The following is a 14983-nucleotide window of genomic DNA, read 5'->3' on the forward strand; positions in this document are numbered from 1 at the left end:
AGCACCTTTCAGTCACCTGATCCATGTCTTGCCCAGTTTATGAGCGATCTTTAAATCAGCCCTGACTGCAGGTCATCTAGTTTGGGCTTGAATACTTTCCAGTGATGGAGAGCTCACCACTGTTCATTTTAATTTTCAAAGCCTCCAAGTGTAAAACTAAGTCTTATATTGGTCCAAAATCAACCTCCCTGTTGTTTCTATTTCCATGGTCTTTCCTTTTTCTCTTGCCTTCTTTCTCCGTTCTTCCATTTCCTCTTTCTCTAACTTCTTATTAGTTTTCCCTAAAAATGTCTGATAACAGAATAATCTCTTATAATTTTACAAAGACTTAGAGCTTTCCTTGTGCTTTTCCCACAGACTCGCAGAATTAGATGAGTGAATGGTTTCCTGTTGATTCTCTGCCGATGCTGCTTCTCTTGGAATGACCTGTTCTCGGGGACAACAGTGACCTCTCTGATCCACACACCTCTCTGCCTCATTCACTGCTCAGCACCCGAAAAGTTCCTGGCACAGAGTGGGCTCTTGGTCAATGGTTGTTGAATGAATGAATGAACGAATGAGTGAATAAACAGTGGTACCTGGAAGGCGATTTAGTAAACAGTACCCTGTGCTCCTGTCCATGGTTGGTTGTGTGACAGGTACCTCTCCACTAAGCAGCCAGCACTACTCAGAGCTAGATAGAAATGGGGACAAAATGGGATAGTCACACTGTCTTCTACGGCAGCACCCGGATCGGGAAAGCTCAGGAGCTACAAGGAGGCAGCTTTTGTCATGGAGTCCAAAGAAGGGATGAGAACAGCAGGTGCATGGAGAAGAGCAGAGGTGAGAGCCAGAAAGTGAGCTGAGAGCTCACCAGCCCTGGCTCCCAGGGGCTCCTGCTGCCCAGCCATACCCCTGGGCAGGGCTTCAGGAGACGATCCAGCTGCTTACCCAAATTCCCCTGAATTGCTCAAGCCAACACAAAATAATTTCCTTTACTCGAACCAAGCATGTCCACCTAAATAAAGGTAGACATAAAGATGACTGTTTCTTAGCCTTGGAAGGGGGGCTCTGGAGGGTAAGAACTCTCCCAAGGCCACACAAACAGGAGTGGCAGTGACGGGGCTGAGTCCTAACCTGGCGCCCTCCTACTACACTTTGTTCTGTGCAGCCACTGAAGCGCGTCCCTGTTCCCAGCTCGAGTTCTCCCCCTGCATTTTGTTTTAACAAAAGAAAAGAGTCGCTCCTGGAGCAGCCAGATGTAGCCCAGCAGTGGGAACCCAAACCAAGAGGAATTCATTCTCCATAAATTACGCTTTAATAGATGTCAATTATTAATTCCTAAATAAATATTTGTTAATATTCAAAAGAGTTTGCCTACTAAGAAAAACTCAGGCTACACAGAATAATTAGTGCTTCTCACTGTGTGATGGCTGCAGTCCATAATGATTTTTTTTTCCCGGTCTGAATCTTTATTTTTTCTGAAGTGTGAAAGCCTGGCTGTGTCAGTTTTCTAGGGGGTTTGGCTGGCTCTCCTGTGAGCAGTTTTGGTTGGAGATGTGTGCATGGGAAGGATGCAAAGAGCTGAACGCTCCTACAAAGCTTCCGCACTGGCCAGCGAGTCTTTCTCTTTCTTCTTTGTAGAACAAGATTTTGTAAAAAGCTGAAGCTATCACATGTCTAAGGAGAAGAAACTGTAGATCCAACCAAAACGTGGGAAAATATGCAACTCAATTTAGCAACAAACCCACGTAATGTATCATAGCACTGAGCAGTGTGCAAGGGCTGGGTTAGCAAGCAAGGGTGGGGGTGGAGACAGATGCATCTCCAGGGTTCAAGGAGTATGTCAACGAGCAAGGGAGAGCTTCCTGATAAGTTGTTAGCATTAGGGAGAATAAAATCACTCCATGAGAGAGGGTTTGACAAAACTCCAGGGGAAATCAGAGAAGCTGGAAATCATATCAAATTGGGGCCAAGGGAAGGAACATATACATGAAGGAAGTAGAATTTGAGACATACCTCAAGGAATGGGTAGGATTTTGATCGGCAAAGATTGGCTTGCATTTGAGTTTTAGTGGGCATTCGTTCATTCCTCCCCCCCCCCCCTTAAGAGACATTTATGTGGAGCGACTGGTAGGTGCCAAGCCTTGATCTGGGTACTGCAGATACAAAAGATCATCAGATCGGGTCTGTGAAGTTAGAGTTTACAGTCCAGTGACATATAATAATGACAAATATACTGTCACCTAGTAATGTCGCATATAATAAAAAATAGTTGCAATATAGTGAGATATAGATCCAACAGAATGACCACCTCCACCATGGGGGCAGAGAAAGCTTCAGGAGGGAGGAACTCTTGATCTGGATCCTGAAGGATTCATTCAATCAATTATTTGTTCTCAGCAAATATTTACTGAATGTCTGCATGTGTCAGACACTCACTGTGTATTGGGATAGTGCAATGAATGAAACAGACTGAGGCTCTTCTCGTGGTATTTACATCCTAAGAGTTCAACAAGTTAAGAGGGCAGGGAATTCCACCAGAGAGAATAGAATATGCAAGTTGTAGAGCTGAGATATCACGGGGATGTGACTAGAGCTAAGTGGGCACAGGGAGGGGGATTGTTGGGAGGTGAGGCTGGAGAAGAAATCAGGGGCCACATTTGGAAGAACCTTGTGGGCTGAGCTAAACACTCTGAACTTTATCTACAGACAATGCAAAGTCAAGGAAGGCTGATAAAGCTGAGTTTGTGGAAGGGGAGGGAGTTGAGGGTTCTGTGGAAACTGAATTGGAAAAACATGAGGCTGGAGGCAAAGAGACCAGATAGGAGATGACTGCAATAGCCCGGGACACCCATGATGAAGGCCTGTATAAGGGGAAGAGGTGGGGGCAGTGGAGAAGGGATGTGTTTGAACTGGAAGAGAGGTTCTTAACTGTGTGTGTATGTGCATGTGCGTGTGTGTCTAAGCTCTTTCAGGATCTAATGAAAGCTTCGTGTCTTATAAGTCAGAAACATGCTCATAATTTACTTACAAGTATTATTTTGCAAACAACTTCAAAGAGCATGAATTCCAGAGTAAGAACCCCTGACTTATAAGCTGGGGTGCGTGGGGGCCAGGAATTGAACACATGAAGTTGGAAGCTGCAGCGAGTGGGCATGGATCTGGCACTGTTTTAATTCCCCTTTCAGGACCCACCTTCTTGATCCTTCCTCTGACTGCCTAGTACCCCATGCCTTTGGTGGGCCCTGGCCCACAGACCCTGCAGCTGCCCATGTACTTGCATGTCTGCCATCCCTACCAGATCAGGCCTTGCTTGTCTCTGTTACTCAGACTCCCACCTGAGCCAGGGACCAAGGGGGCAAGTTCCTTCCTGACTTTCCCGCTCTGGGGGAAACTTAGAGTATTTCCCTGGTGGTACCAATACTTCAGGGTCCAGGTCCAAGAACACCTCCTCACAGATGCCAGAGGACTAGAGCTGGGAAGACCAGCAGACATCAGTACATCCCATTCCCTCATTGCCCAGATGTGAAAGTTCAGGGCCAGGAGGGGAACTAATTTTTCCAAGGCCACATGGAGTGAGTGGTCGAGCTGGAACCCAGAACTCCCAGCTGCTAATATCTCTCTTCCTTTGTCCCTCACAGGAGGTGCTGGCTCTCTCCTGTGTGCTCCAGCACGTGCCTTGCTAATGTAACCAAGATCACGAGACAGTGAGCTCTCTGAGTGGGTCCACATTCAACGCAAGGCCTCTGGGAATGTTGAATATAGACCACGAGAGAGGAAGGGTTTTGGCTGCCCCGAATGCTCATCGGTTTGTTCTGCCTGCCTCACCATCCCATGCCAGGGAAAACAACAGCCCTCACAGTTAACCTCCCTGACGTTCCTCAGCAATAAGAGGAGGATAACGATACCCAATTCCCAGGGGTGCTGCGTGTATTAAAGGGAAAGAGTATATAAACGGACTCGCACGGTCCACTCAGGAAGTGCTCTTTCCTGCCTTTCTTCTTGGCACTTCTTCCCACACTCACAGGGAACAGGAACAGTGCTGTGGGAAGACCCGGGGCCAGGCAAGGTTGAGTTTGTGGTCAGAGAAGGCAGAAGCTGGGTTTGCCTTTGTTGTGGCCCATGGCTACATAATTTTCCGTATATTATATTTTCACATAAACCAACACAGATCCATTTAAAGGGACACTCAGAACTGAAGTCCATAAAGAACATAAGCACAAGAAGATGGAGCTGAGATGTCCCTGGCATAAGCCACAGGGATGCTGAGGTCCTATGGGCTGGCTGGGCCTGGTCTAACAGGCAGCAAGGGGGAAACCACATCTCTGCTGTATTGGGCAAGTGACCTCCCCAATTGCATGGCCCTGGTCCCTTCTGAGGGATCTTACAGGTGTGTGGGTAGCCATGCTGCTGGGCAGGACAAGACCAGGGACCAGTGAGAGAAGGTGGGATCCAGATAGGCAGGATCTGGACCCAAATCAAAGGGAGTTGTAAAGTTCAGTTGTCTGGGGTGATCTCCATGACTTTGATTCTGGAGTGTGGACATTAAGAGTGAGGGCTCAGGGGCTTCCCTGGTGGCGCAGTGATTGAGAGTCTGCCTGCCGATGCAGGGGACGCGGGTTCGTGCCCCGGTCTGGGAAGATGCCACATGCCGTGGAGCGGCTGGGCCTGTGAGCAGTGGCCGCTAAGCCTGCGCGTCCAGAGCCTGTGCTCCGCAACAGGAGAGGCCGTGATAGTGAGAGGCCCGTGTATCGCAAAAAAAAAAAAAAAAAAAAGAGTGAGGGCATGGGAGGAACACGGTCCTGGCATCAGATACTGGTTTCTTATAGCTGTGTGCATTTAGGCAATTTATTTAGCCTCTCCAAGCATCAGTTGCCCCAGTTTCTACATCCATCAGATAGGGCTAATAACAGGATCCAACTTGAATGTAAATTGGTGCAGCCACTATGAAAAGCAATATGAAGCTTCCTTAAAAATCTAAAAACAGAGCTGCCCTTTGACCCAGCAATCCCTCTCCTGGGCATATATCTGAAAAGACAAAAACTTTTAATTTGAAAAGATACACGCACCCCAGTGTTCACAGCAACACTATGTACAATAACCAAGACAGGGAAGCAACCTAAGTGTGCATTCAACAGATGAATGGATAAAGAAGATGTGGTACATATATACAATGGAATATTACTCAGCCATAAAAAAGAATGAAATATTGCCATTCGCAGCAACATGGATGGACCTAGAGAATATCATACCAAGTGAAGTAAGTCAGACAGAGAAAGACAAATATTATTATATCAGTTACATGTGGAATCTAAAAAATCATACAAATGAATTTATTTACAAAACAGAAACAGACTCACAGACATAGAAAACAAACTTACAGTTATCAAAGGGGAAATGGAAGTGGGAAGGAATAAATTAGAAGTATGGGACTAACAGATACAAACTGCTATATATAAAATAAACAACAAGGATTTATTGTACTATATAACACAGGGAACTATATTCAATATCTTGTAATAACCTATAATGGAAAAGAATCTGAAAAAAACATACACATATATAATTGAATCTTTGCTGTACACCTGAAACTATCACAATATTATAAATCAACTATACTTCAATAAAAATTTTTCAAAATAAAACAATAATAGACTCCACCGTGATGTTAAACTGGAGATTAAGTGAGATATAGCCTTTGAAGCAGTTGGCACAGAGCCTGTATTAGGTAATGGTCAAAAAATCTGCTAAGGCACAAACAAGAACTGGAGGACAGAGTACAGGCGCCCCTGGAGCCAGCTGGTGTGGTCTCTGCCCTAACAGCTGCCTGAGTCCTCTTGTAGGCTACTCATTTTTTTAGCTAAACTTTTTAAGAAAGGAAAATGCACGTATAGAAAAATGTGCAACTCATGTAGCTTGGTGAATTTTCTCAAAGTACACATGCCCATGAAACTGGTCCTCAGATCAAGAAAACATCCCTCATTTGCCTTTTAGGTCAATACCTAGTCCCCTTTTTCTACAGTAATCCCTTTCTGACCTCTAACAACAGGGATTAGTAGTGTTTGCGCTTGAATTTTATATCAATGGAATCATACAACATATACCCTTTTGTGTTTGCCTTCTTTCAATCAGCATTGTGTTTGCGAGAGCTCTCCAAGTTGTTGTACGTAGTTGTGATTTATTTATCCTCACTACATGCACTGTTCTATGAACAAACCATAATTTACTTATCCATGCTATGGCTGATGGATTTTTCACCGTGTCCAGTGCTTGGTTACTATGAATGGTGCTGCTCGACCAATCTTACACATGACTTTTGATGAACGTATATATGCATCTCTGTTGGTTATATGTTAGATTGAATCAAATTAAATTGCCGTTTTTGTACATCAAAAACGGCCAAACGTTGGCAATTTCACATGGTTCAATGCACTACTTAGGAGTCGAAAAGTCAGGTCATGTGACAACTTTAGCAGATACTGCCAATGCTTCTACAGAGTGGCTGTACCCACTTACACTCCCACCAGTAGTGTATAAAGTTCCAGTTTCTACAGCCCTTTAAACAAAGGCAGCCCAGGTTCCTCTGCTGAGTCATAGCTACAAACATCTTCTGTTCTTATGGGTCCTTTAGTATCATGAATTCACAGTATTCTCTATGTTTACTTCCCTTGGGAAGGTCTTTTTGACAATTCTAACCCTAACTGAGCTGCATTTTAGTATGTGAAGAATGTGTCTCCACATAGTACTGGTGTGATGGTGTCAGAAGGAATCAAACTGAGAGGACAAGGAACAAAGGTCATCCTCCTCCAATGATAACTTTGGAGAACCTGAGTTTGATTGTTGTTAAAGAGGGTTTCATCTTCCTACACCAATGATTTTCAATTTGTACACAGACAGGAAATGGAAAATGAGAGGATGGGAGATAAAGCTCTTCCCTCTTGCCCACATCCAAAGAAGCGGGGTATTTCCAGGCTGTTGAGGTTGATGTTCACCCACCAAATGGAAGCAGAGTGGGAGGCTCTCTTCTCCTTGGGCTTCATGCCCTTGGGCCTGGCAGTGCCGATCTGTCCATTAACCACGGTAGGCTCAGCACCCAGGTCCCATGGTATGTTAGGGAGGGAGTCACAAAAACATTTTAATTTCTTTTAAAATCAGAACAAAAATTTTAGGTTGAAAAAATGTTTTATTTCAGGATATTAATATATTCCTCTTTACATTGATGGTCATAAAATATAATTTTAAGTTTTTAACTTTTTTAATGTTTTATGGAGGAAGTTACCCTTGGAGGCAAAAGTGCCTACCAGGACTCATGAAAGTCATAATGCAGCCCTGGGGCCTGGATCAGAGAACGAGCTAAACTCTGCAAGGTGGATCACCCAGATTCATGATCCTCTCTGTTCTTAGTTCCCCTTGGGAATGTCTCTGGTAGTTCTATCCCTGTCTCAGTCATGCCCCAGGGATAAGGAAAAGAGAACTGTGTCCACATGTGAAAAGGGCACACAGGGAAGGTCTTCATTTCACTCACTGGCAAAGAGTAGGGTAGGGTCTAGAGGTCCCTTAGAACTGCCCTCAAAACTGGGGTGAAATCTGAATCTTTAGAGAGCATGGACATACTCCTTTGAGGGGAAGGAGAGAGGGGCTCTGGTGAGGACAGGATTGTGTATTTTCTGGATCCCAATGTGGGCATCCCGCCCCTAGTGATGCCTCGACCTCAGGCCTGCTTTAGTTCCTGTTTGTTTCCTCTTTGTTCTTCCTCCCTGCAACATACACATACCCAGAGACTAATTTAGGGGCTGGAATCTGAGACATCCAGATCTTATTTCTTCCAAACATGTCTCTGTTGGGCTGGCCTTCAAGGAAATATCTAATGATGAATAGCTGTTTGCTGGCTGGAGGAATTTGGAAAGGACAAGCTATTTAAAGCTCTGAGAACAACCAGGTTGGGAATATATCTTGGACGATATTGGGAAGGATAAAAGTGTCATTTTGCAAAATACTAATTATTAAAAACATGTCCAGCATGGACCTGATCTATTTTATTTCTATATTTCTATTTGAATTAAAGTAGAAAGGGAGATGGGCAGGGAAACCCATTCAAGAGAGTGAAAAAGAGAGCAGAGGGATGGATGCAGAGTCAGGAAGCCAGGCTTCTCCATGCACCTCTGACACACATTTGCTGTGTGATCCATGAAAAATTACCCAACCTCTCAGAACCTCAGTTCCTGTATCTGCAAAAACAGGTGACTAGATAATCCTGAAGATCTTCTCTAACTGAAATCTGGCACATAGTAGGTGCTCTGTCAGTAAGTATGAGGGAATGAGAAAGTGAGTGTTTGCGACTGGACCTATATCTTACAGGTGTGAGATCTGGCGATGGAAGTGGTAAGTGCTATCAACAATAGTGGCAAGGCTGGGAAGCTGAGCCCATCCGTAGACAGCATCTGTACTGCCGTAAAAACAGCATAACAAGATTATATTGAAATATCCCACTATTTAACTTAATAATTTAAATGTTGGCCTAATGAGGTGGACTTGATTGGATTAGGGCATTTACAATTAATTTTGATAGATCATTTTACACATTGAAGGTGCATTCTTCTAAACCAGGAGGTGGAACGGAAGTGCAAAATGTTTACGTTCAAACGAGCATGTGATTTTGCAGAAAACGTTAATCCCAGAACATGCACACTAAGTCAATTTCAGAAATGGCTTCTAGATATATTATTAGAAATTGCTCTTCAAATATAAAAAGCTTGTAATAGAGTTCTGTCCATTTTTCCTTCGGCTGATGGAAGTTGTTTTATAAATATGCCTGTGATATGATGTTTTCTTCATCCAAGCCTTTTGCTAATTGCAACTTTTTAAACAGTGTAAGTAGTAGCTGTCATGAACACTTTGAACCCTATTACAAATACCTATTTCTGAATAATTTCACTTTTAGGGATGCATTCTTCCTTCAAGTATTTTTAACTATGTTTTTCCCCTATTCTTTTGAAAAGCACTTGAATTGGAAACTGTGAGTCCTCCCCCCAACATTTTTTTGTTAAGGGAATGATTTTATTATGTAATAGGAAAGTGGCTCCACACCATATCTCTAGCCCCTCAAAAATCAAAGAGCCAGGAGCGGTCACATCTGCCCTTAGAGTCAGGAATGAGCAAAGGCAAATGGCTTCTGGAAAGACAAATTGAAATTAGGCCATCAGTTCTTTCCCAGAGTGCCAGGAAACCACGTTCCTCAGCACCATTGCTGTCAGATCAGAATTCCATCTCTGTTTTCTATCAGAAAGCTATCTTATGGAAGGTGTCCATGGCAAGATGCTTCTTGGAGAATTCTCTGTGTCTCAGTATCCTCTTCCGAAAAATGGAGATAAATTGCCCAAATGGGAGGTCTCAGCTGTGAAAACATTTGGTGAGAGAGCATGCAGTGGTAGAAGCACTGCTTTGGGACCAGCAGACCATAAATCAAATCCTGGCTCTGCCCTTATTACCTGGTCGCCTTAGGAAAGCCACTGACCTTTTCTGAGACCTGAATGCATCATTTGGTAAATGGGGACAATCACACATAATTGAGAATTAAACGCCACATCCCTGATACATGCTAGCAGCTCAACTAATTTAGTTTCCTTCTCCAAATCTCCTTCTCTAGGAGAAAAGCAGTCCCACATTCAGGGTACCATTGCCATTTTGGTTTCGTGGTGTGGTCCCCAGAAGGCTATGGCATTTTATGCCTGGGGCTCTGATCTCTCAGGTCACAGTGAACAGATAAGATTCACTCTGCAGGTTCCAAACCACCTTTGTTGGCATAAGTGCCCGAATATACCTTCTTTCTCTGAGGTCCAAGCTCTGTCATAAGGTTTCATTAAACTCATCCTTTGTGAGGTTTCAGTGACCTTCATAGTAAAGTCCAAATGCTCTCGCACAGCATTCAAGGACTTTAAAACCTGCCCTCGGCATGCCCCCTAGCCTTCTTTCCCTCTCTCACTGCGTCATTCCTTTATTCACCCACAAACTACTCCTCTCTGCAACTTTCTCCAACTATGGGCTCTTTGCTTATACTGATTGTTCCCTCATCCTGGGATGCCCTTTCCTCTGTTCTTCAACTGAAAAAGCTCTCCTATTTCAAGGTCTAGCTAAAATGCCACCTCCTCTCTTATGTCTTCTAGAATATAGCCAGCATGGCTTAATCGGGTCCTCTTTGGGTTTGTAACTTGTCCTTGGTGTAGATATTATTCTGCAGATATTAAGGTATGACAGGATCCCTTAGGACACTGCCATGACTTTTCATCTCTGTGTCCCCAGTATCCTCAGAAACCAGGCTGAGTATAAAACTCTTAAAATCTTTCCAGCAAGCTGTTGAAGTAGACACTATTATTGATTCATTTTGCACATGAAAAAAAAAAAACGGGTTTCAGAGATACTAAGTAATTTGTCCAGAGTCACACAGCTAGTGGGTCATAGAACAGAGTGTTGAACTAGAGGCTTTCACTTCGAAGTCCGTGCTCTTTCCACTACTCTATAAAGCTCTCCACAATCTCCTTTAATCGTGCAAACAACTCTGTGAGGTGGGGGGTGGGAGGGAAGACTATGACTTCTTTACAGATGAGGAAACTGACGCTTCAGCAGGAGCAGTCACTTCCGTAGCCAACATGACTAGACATCGGAGGAGCTTCTGACTGAATGTGGGCCTCTGCACAGCCACAGGCTGCCTGCCTTCCCTCAAAGACTCACCACCTGCTGGTGGGAGCTGACCAGAGCTGGGAAGTTGGGGCCTGAGCTGTTACAACACCCAACGAATTCATTTCATGTGCCTCTCGGGGCCCCGCTGAGCCCCTTATCCCAGAGGTGACGAGAAAATGACAAGGGGCATCTCTGCTCTCAAGGGATTCCAGTCACGCAAACTCTGCCAATTAAGGTTGGAAGGATGTCATCTCCTGAAATAGCATCTTAATGAGTGATGGCTCTGGGATAAATTGTCATCTCGTGATCCCTCGCTAAAAAGCTTAATTAGATACATCATAAAGCATATTGATCGATGGCATTGAGCAGATCCGCAGGACACTCACCATCCTTTGGAACATTCCTGCCCAATGCCTGGTGGAGCCGGGGTGGGATCGGGCCCCTGGCCCTGAGAGCTACTGGAGCACAGGTCCTTCCGAAACACCTGTGCACCACTTCCCTGGTCCTTTCCTCCCTCCCTCCCTTTTTTCCTTTCACAAATATTTATTTAGCACCAACTGTATACCAGGCACTGTGCTGACCTCTCATGCTCTAACTCATTTTGTCTTCACAAAAAGCTGTTCATTCGTTCCCTATTTTGCAAATGGTAAAACCAATGCTTGGAACCTGGAACTGCCACTAGGTGCAGCCCCAGCCAACTGAGTTAGCTTTTAGGCAATTTCTGGAGCAGTGGCTGACGTAAGGACAAAAGGAAAACTGAAGGAAAACAATGGACTTTATTAAACTCCTAATGCATGCCTGGCACTCTGTTGTGCATGAAACATGTATATAGATAGATATCTATATCTATATCTGTATCTATATACCTAGTCTCCTTTAGCCTTCATATCAATCCCACGAGGTGAGAATTTTAATCGTCTTATAGTTGAGGAAACTGAGTCCCAGTAACGTTACTTGCTCAGAGTCATTCAGCCGGTGACTATCAGAGATGGGACTTTCAGGAACTGCAAATCCAGACAGGTGAGTGTTCAAACCCAAGCCCTATCATATATTAACTGTATAATTTGGGGCAAATTACACAAACCTTCTGAATAGCAGTCTCTACATCTATCATACTGGGAGTAATAACTGAACAATGGAGTTACTGTGAGGATTAAATGAAATAATGCCTATAAAGTGTGTAGGTAGTATCTGACCCATGGAAAGTGTTCAGTAAATATTATTTTTCAATAAATATCCCAACTGTTTCCTCCTGGAAAGAGGCTACCTGTTTCCTCTTCTGTAAAATGGGTGTAGTAACCCCTGTCCCACAACAATTCATAGGGAAGCACTTTATACAAGGTAAAGTACTCAAACTGCACTTATCAGTCACCTTCTGTATACCTGGATGTTGGCAAAAAGCTTGAAGTAACCATCTACTTTATGGGTTTCCAAAGATACTAGGAAATGCTCTCAAGCAAATCTTATTTAAATTCTTTTAAAAATTATTATTAAGACAATGAATTAGCTGATAATGATGGTGGGGTAGGGGAGTAGATCAAGAGGAAAAGGTGGGGGGAAGTTTAATAAGATCAGAGTACTGAGACTTCATGGTGAGGCAGGGTGGCCCAGGAAGTCTCAGCAATGGGGCAAGAGTGCACTGATGCAATGCCTGGGCTCAGCAGGATGTGTGTGCATTTGTTGTGTGTCATTGTGTTTGGTGTGTGTATGTGTGTGTGTGTGTGTGTGTGTGTGTGTTTTGGGCCTAGTGCCCATAACATCATAGAGTTTTACATCAGAAAGGGCTCTGGAGACCCATCGTGGATTGTATATGTGTGTGTGTGTGTGTGTGTGTGTGTGTGTGTGTGTGTGTGTGTGTGCACGCGCGCGCACGAATGCGTACATGCTTATGTGTGTGCTCAGGTATGTGTATCTCTGCCTGTGTACTAAGGCCAGTTTCCATGTGAGAGTGACTTTCTTCACCTGTGTGCTCTTGGAGATTTTTCCTTTTTTACTACAGCAAATGTTGCTTGAAAGCTGGGCATAGCATAGCTTTCCCCCAAACACAGATCACATCACAATTTTTCTTTCAGAGAAGAATGCTGCAAAACAACCCTCAGATGGTGAGTCTACCTCTTTTTTTCTTTCTCTTTCTGTCTTGCTCTTTCTCTGTGTCTTTCTCTCCATCTGTCTCTGTGTCTCTATCTCTGCTTCAGAGTCCCTATTTATAGCTTAAAATGCTTTCATATTTTCACAGCATATAAAATGTCCCTGTGTTACATAAAATAATACGCATTCGGGTTTGTAATTCAATCAGTGGTTCATCCCAAGTTCCACACACAGTAACGCTGGACATTGTTCCTCAGCCCCTACCCACAAATATTGCCAGGCCTGAGTATCCTGCCTTAACCCTTTTCCAGGTTTTGTTTTCCCAACTCCTGATGACAGTCCTTCCAGCCTACTCCCTGCTTTTCTTTTTTCTTTTTTTTCGCCGAGCCACACGGCTTGTGGGATCTCAGTTCTCCAACCAGGGAATGAAGCCAGGCAACGGCAGTGAAAGCCGGGAATCCTAACCACTGGGCCACCAGGGAACTCCCTCCCTGCTCCCTTTCTGATCCTCTCCTGATGCCTGTGAAGTGGGTTCCTCTGCAGCAGTAGCTCAGAGCAGCCCAGACCGCCTCTCTCAACAGAGCCCGAGCAATCGCTCCGTCAGCGAGCCGTCAGAATGTCTGAACACAGTGAAAAAATTCATTTCCCCAATCTGCCCCAATACAAACACTACCCAAAGAAAAAGGGGAGGTAGATCTCGTTTCCTGATAATGAGATACAGTTATTAAGAAAAAAAAAAAAAAAAAGGATGGAGAAATTGAGATTTGTTTCTAACCGACCTGGACATGTGTTAGAGAATATTGTTGAGAACAATTAGAGATGTATGAGCGAGGGGTTTATTTCTCACTTGCTTGTCAGGTCAGAAGACAATCTGTTTATTTTCCTGCTACAATTTTATTCAATAAACTGAAAGGATGGGAGCCGGGAAAGAGGGTATGAACAGGATGTGTGCTATCAATTTGTCAAATAAATAATCGTGCTTGGAAATAACAGATTTTATTAATTAGACAGGATGGTGTATTATTACCATTAAAGTGTTATATTGCATTAATTTTTATATTTTACTCGGCTACTAATTACTGTAAAAGATTTCGGGAACGAAGCAAAATAAAATCATGCAGCATTATACATAATGTAAAGATAGCGTGAATTAATTTGTCCGCGGCTCCCGCCCGCTGCTGTCGGGGCTGGAAGAGGCAGGCGCTGAAGTGGCCTGGCCTTTAGGAGAACCCTCTCGCGCCAGCACCCCTGCTCCCGCCCGGTCAGCTTGTAAGACCTGGGGTTCAAGACCCGCTCAGCCACGCACTGACTGGCAAATCACCTCTCCGAAGCCTCAGTTTTCTCTTTTGTAAATATAAACACCCCTTCTCTGCCAGTCTCGCAGGGCGGCTGTAAAGACCTAAGGAATTCTCGAGAGTACAAGTTATGTAAAATGTCAGAGGCTGCGAAGGGGGCTGAGACCCGGTATCACTTATTAGAGGAGGCAGACAGAGGTGGGGCCGGCTCTGTCAGGGTCCTTGCTCAGAGGCCGGATGCTGGGCAGGGGGAGGGTGTGCAGTCAGGGCTTGCGGAGCGAATTAGGGCGCTTGAAGGCCACCCAGAGGCCATCGCAGCTACTCCCCTCGCTGGACGCTGCCGCAGGGCGGAATCAAAACCGGCCCAGGGCCACACCGTGGCTGAGCCAACGGTTTTAAACGCAGACCGGAGGCCACTCCACATTAAACCCAGGCGTTCTCGCAAGGGGATACCCCACTGGGTCTTGGAACAGAAAAAAGCACCGACTCATTAGATAGGACTGGGTTGTAATCCTGCACAGCGCCAGCCGGCTCTGTGGCTACAGCAATCCCTTAACCTCTCTGAACGGCAGTTTCTTCTTCAGTTTAAAAAAAAAAAGTTATTTGCGTAGGAAATAAATTCCCACGCCGGGCACACATTTTGGCTAGGAAGGCAGTGGGCAGGGCCTTCACCAGGGTGCAGGGTCCCCCAGGGCTCCCCGTGACAGTACAGCCGCATGGGCACCGGGAGCCCCAGGGAGCCCGCCTCCCTGGTCCTCGCTGACCTCGGCGGGGGCAGAGCCGCCGGGTCCCGGGACGGCCCCCTCGCCCCACCCCGGGGGCGTTTCTCTCCCGCGCGGCCGAAGCCCAGCCACGTTTTTCTCCCGGCTGGGACTCGGGAGCCCCAGCCCGGCGAGGACGAGATTTCTCACCACCCACTGCCACCTACTGTCCGCATCTGG

The sequence above is a fragment of the Aethalodelphis obliquidens genome, unplaced genomic scaffold (assembly GCF_003676395.1).
Source record: "Aethalodelphis obliquidens isolate GAN/ISIS:26980383/991018 unplaced genomic scaffold, ASM367639v1 scaffold14, whole genome shotgun sequence".
NCBI classification, from domain to species: Eukaryota; Metazoa; Chordata; class Mammalia; order Artiodactyla; family Delphinidae; genus Aethalodelphis; species Aethalodelphis obliquidens.